Source organism: Tamandua tetradactyla (assembly GCF_023851605.1).
Source record: "Tamandua tetradactyla isolate mTamTet1 chromosome 15 unlocalized genomic scaffold, mTamTet1.pri SUPER_15_unloc_1, whole genome shotgun sequence".
In the NCBI taxonomy this organism is placed as follows: Eukaryota; Metazoa; Chordata; class Mammalia; order Pilosa; family Myrmecophagidae; genus Tamandua; species Tamandua tetradactyla.
The window spans coordinates 1160835-1166481 of NW_027518244.1; the positions used below are offsets into that span (position 1 = coordinate 1160835).

General features: G+C 37.1%; 1 pseudogene; it reads left to right on the forward strand.

Moving 5' to 3' along the window:
• The first annotated feature begins 320 nt into the window (after positions 1–320).
• On the forward strand, positions 321–5353 carry LOC143672758 (olfactory receptor 7A10-like; annotated as a pseudogene).
• The last annotated feature ends 294 nt before the right edge of the window (positions 5354–5647 follow it).

The following is a 5647-nucleotide window of genomic DNA, read 5'->3' on the forward strand; positions in this document are numbered from 1 at the left end:
GCTGAGTGAAATAAGCAAGACACAAAAGGATAGATACTGCATGTCTCCACTTTTATGAGCATGGTAAAGGTAAAATCAAAGGTTTATAATACAAAATAAGGACTTAAAGATACATAGAAGCTAAAGATGAGATCATGGTAAGTTGATGAGGTTGAACCCAAATGTAAGAGAGAAGTGAAGGTGGTACTCTGGTGGGTCTAGAAGTACTATTACCATATTGAAGATGAACAAGATTTAAAGGGGTTGTATAGACCTATGTGCCCCCTTAACACTAGAAATATAAATAAGTTCTTGCAAGAACAACCTCAAAGTTACGATTCATGGACAAAGATTGTTTAAGTCCAAGGTACAGGGGGAAAACTGCTATTGCATGCTATGGACCATATTTAACAAGATAACATCAGCAGTACCTGAGCAACAGCAAAAGTAAGTAATGGGGGAAGGACAAAAGTTAAGGAGAGATTTAGATTTCCTATTTGGTGAGGTTGTGTTTATTTGGTTATCTTTCTCTTGGAAACTATGAAATTTTATAAAATTGAGAGTGTTGATGAACTGTGGACTTTGAGAATTATACATGATGCCCAATGAATGCAGGTGTTTGAAGGATGTACTGAATGAGAAGTAGATTGGCAAACAATGGTGTATACATACGATCACATATCGTGCTTCTACAAAAGAATGAAGTCGTGAGGCATGGAATGATGTGGATCAACATATATGACATTTGGGGAGGTAAAATAAGCCAGAAACAAAAGAACACTTACTGTATGGTCTCACCTTTAGAAAATGCTTATAAGAAAACAGGGGTCTAGATTGTAAGCTCTTATATAGCAGACATATTCAGTCTGGATGGTAATTATTGTTTCTGGATTTTGAGAGGATGTTTTCTATATCTATAACCTGGTATTTAGAGATAAGAACGAAGCTGATCAGGTCAGAATTAAGGTAATAGAGAAGATGGGGGTAAATAAGACATTGTCTTATTTTAGAATTGGACCTGATCTTTGAGGATAAATGAAGAGAGTTCTATTTTGTCTGGAACCTAAATTTTCTGTAGCACATAATCGAATTCAACCTGTCTGGGTAGATCATTTGGAAAATATAAGCACAAGGAGCCCAGGACAACAATGAGGGCATTGAATCCTGTATAGTTTAATGTAAAACCTGGATACATGCTAGAATATAGTAAGCAGATAATCAATAAGTATTGGCAAAGTTCCTTGAAGAGTGGGAGAAAAAGTATGGAACTATTAAACTTGAACATCAGGGAATCCCCTAATACTGTGTCAAACAATAGGACACCCAAGTCAATAGGCCATGCCTTTGATCTTGAGGCTTACTCTTGTGAAACTGGTGTAGGTAATGGATAAGCTTGACCTACCTATAGTTATGCCTAAGAGATACTTCTGGTGGACCTCTTTTTTTGTTCAGATGTGCCATACTCACTCTAAGCTCAACCCTATACGTGAAATCATTGCAAAATGACATGGGACATGACATCCAGAGGTGAAAGTCTCCCTTATGGATTTGGAGATGACTCCCAGGGATGAGTCCTGCCCTGGCACTGTGAGATCAACAATTTCATCCTGATCGAAATGGGATAGGAAGTGCAACAAAAAAATGTATCAGTGACTCAGAGAGTTCAAATAGAGTTGAGGGTCTACTCTGCAGGTCGCTCTTACACAAGCTTCAATTGGACATTGCTACCTATGATAACTTGCCCAAACACCGACCCAAACCATTCCAGCCAATCCTAAAGAAGATCTAGGGCAATATATAAGATGCTATAATGGTTGCATGCAGGACATTGTGACAGTGGCTCCGTGGCAGAATTACCACCTGCCATGCCAGAGACCCAGGTTCAATTCCCAGTGCATGCCTAGCAAAAAAAAAAAGTCAAAGTTTCAATGCAACTTTGATAACTTTCCAGAAAGTTACAACTTCCATATGGGTCCCTGGACCAGATATGTCTTCAAACCAAGAGGTCACAGCCTTTCCAGAACATCAGGTAGTTTCATCTCCCTAAGCCCAAATTATTGGCAAACCCTTCCAACATTAAAAAAAATAGAATGGCCACAGTCCAAACACTGCTATAGAGTGGGATAGAAAGATCAAAGATGATGCTGGAATTATACAGAAAAGATAGGATTTAACAAACGAATATGATTGCTAAAACATTAAATTGATATTTTTTTTAGTTTCCAGTATCTTACAGCAGCTACAAGAAAAACCGAATATCAAGGAACTATAATCCATACCAAACTCTGAAATTATTTCTACAGCTGATTGTTGTGCTATGCTTTGAAATGTATTGCTTCTCTGTACATATGTTATTTTTCACAAGAAAAGAAGAGAAATGTTGATTGTGATGATTAAAAAATATTTACTCCTTCTAACTTCCTATATTCTGGAGCAACTAGAAGGAAAAAATCTGAAACGATGGTAGCCCATGAGAAACTCTGGAATCTGTCCTGTAACTACTTCTTGAAGAGTGCTCTAAAAATTATTGTTTTTCTCTTTCTTTGCTTTGTATATATGTTATATTATACAATAAAAAACTTTAAAAAGCAATACAGGAGGAAAAAAATAGTAATAATTAGGACTTTGAAAGGATTCTAAGAGAATATTTATGATTTCTGTGTTCAATGTTAGAAATTGTTATTTAGGAGATTCATGTTATTCTGTCCTGTTGGAGAAATTCCTCATGCTCATTAGGTTAGAAGTTCTTTAGTCTTTTATAATATTTAAACAACAGATGTCAGTTAGAAAATGGTTTCTCTGTTGAAGCAGAGCAGATTGTAGGTGAGCATTTTCCATAATATATCTAGGAATTTCCATATAACCCCAGGGGCCAAAATCACCTCTGGTTGAGAAACTGAGAACTTGAAACAGCTGCAGAATTCCCAACAGTCTCCCAGCCATTACTTGGGCCATAACTTTAGTTAGACATTTAAAATTTTGAATCCTACCAATTTACACAATTGCAGAGTTGGTTCCATAAGACTACTACTGTTCTTGAATTGATTTTGAAAGAATTTAATGAGAAAAACTCCATAAATATACTAAGCTCAGTTATGTTGCAGAAAGACATCAAATAAAACTTTTAATTAGTGATATTTTAAATAAAGATTCAACATTACCTCCAAAATATGTTACAGCCATGATTATTTCTAATTGATTGGAAAAAATCTAACTTCATCAAGTGGTGTACTGCTTATTGTTTCATACCCAAAGAGCCCAGTTTTCCATATGGTTTAAAAGGAGAAATGAAATGTTCCAGGGAGAACAGGGGCCATATTCTTACTCCAAGTCAATGCTTTCTCAGAGAGCCAAAGAAATAGTGAGGAGGATTCATAGTCATGGACATGGGGAAAACTTTAATTCAGAGAAAGGGAAAGGTGCCAGAAAGTTAGATCTAGGCAAGGTAGCAGGATCCACAAAGTGCAAAAGAAGTAAACCTCGGTTCACCTGATGCAGCCTGGTCTCTTGGCAACAGAGTTTGAGTCAGAACGATTTTCTCCAGACAAGTGTCCCAAAGGGGAATAATGGCTCTGCAGTGAGGCAAAAAATGAATGTGCTAATAAGGGACACAGAGAGAAATGTGCTAATTAGGGATAGAGGAAATTGTGAAAAAATGCCTCTAAAGAAAATTGTAAATAATTCCTCAGTTGCTCTCCCACCTTATATGCAATGGGGCATTATCTTTGGGTTTCTAAATCTGGTTGGGGGACGGATACCTGACTCCTTCCTACTATCTGGCCCGAAGTGAAACTTCAGTCTCCATTACCAACAACCCAGGAAGGATTTCAGACTTTCACACGGACATGTTCTTCTCAGAGATACCATCCAAGTGACCTGTAAAGTAAGGTAGAGGCTGTAGGAAAGTGTCAGAGATAATGGATGCCAATAACTTTTATCTAAGGTCATCAGAAATGCATGTGGCACAGTCCAGAGCTGAGACATCACCTGACTTTTTGCCTCATTAAGTAAATAAGTTAATGTATTTCCATGCAATGTACTTAAATTTTATTTCTATATGATGCACAGATACTCAGAAACCTCTGTAAAAATAAAGATAAAGAAATACAGTATATTCTCTGCTTCCTTAGATTTTACAATGCACTGTAGAAGTCAGAGTACATTGAAATAAGAATTGCAAGTGAGGTATTGTTCTCAGGAATATATCAGAAGAAAAATATATATATCAGAGTAATAGATAGCACTAGCATGTGCATGTATTAAGAGAATTATTTGGAAGTGTTTTGCTTATTATATGAGGTAAAGAATGAGGACTGAAGTGTCCCCATTTGATTGTCAAAAACCAGATCAAAATATAAAATGCAGAAATTAACTTTCTGAATTAATAATAGAAATTCAAGCATGCCCATTAGACCAACAATGTTTGTTTGTATAAAAATTAGTAATATTCTTTCTCTCTTTCTTCCAGCTTTATCTGTCACTTTGAACCAGAAAACCACACCCGAGTTTCAGAACTTCTTCTAGGGTTTTCAGAGGCACCAGGATTGCAGGCCTTCCTCTTTGGGCTCTTCTTATCCATGTACCTGGTCACCGTCATGGGGAACCTTCTCATCGTCCTGGCCACCATAACCAACTTCCATCTCCACACGTCCATGTTCTTCTTCCTCTCCAACCTGTCCTTTGCTGATGTCTGTTTTATCTCCACCACCATCCCACAGATGATAGTGAATCTTCATCACACAGATGTCCCTTTTCTTACTTTTTGCAGGGTTGAAGGACTTCCTCCTATCTGTGATGGCCTATGACTGGTTCATGGCCATCTGTCACCCCCTCCACTACATGGTCAGCATGAATCCCCAGCTTTGTGTCCTGCTGGTTCTGGGGTCATGAATCATGGCTGCCTTGAATTCCTTTTGCAAAACTCAATGATGATGCAGCTCTCTTTCTGTGCACTCTTCGAAACCTCCCACTTTTTCTGTGAACTTAATCAGATGTCCAATTTGCTTGTTCAGACACCCTTATCAATGACATAGTGATGTATTTTGCAACTGGGTTCCTGGGTGGGGTTCCACTCACTGGGATCATTTTGTCTTACTCTAAGATTGTTTCCTTAATATATTCAATCTCATCAGCTCAGGGGAAGTTTAAAGCATTTTCCAGCTGTGTTTCTCACCTCTCAATGGTCTTCTTATTTTATTGTACAAGTCTTGGGATGTATTTTAGTTCTGTTGCAACACATAACACATACTCAAATGCACCAGACTCAGTGATGTACACTGTGATCACCCCCATGTTGAACTCATTTATCTACAGTCTGAGGAATAAAGATATAATAAGAGCTCTGAAAATATTCTTTGGAAGAAAGACATCATAAGAGCATAATTTTTGCTGGAGCTGAGGATATGCCTGTAATTTCAGGGTCATAAAGATCTAGAAATTATGATATTTTGAACCAAACATGGCATTAAGAAATGTCTCTTTCTATTTATTCCAAAGTGTTTCATGTGTTTGATCTTAATCTATCTCATGTATTAAGCTTTCTCTTTATCTTACATATTAATAGTTTTTCCTATTGTCCACTTTTCCATATTTCCCATGTTTTTTCAATATTGGAGGAGAAAGAACTTGTAAATTACAAATAGTAGAAAAGCACAGACTTAAAGAATAT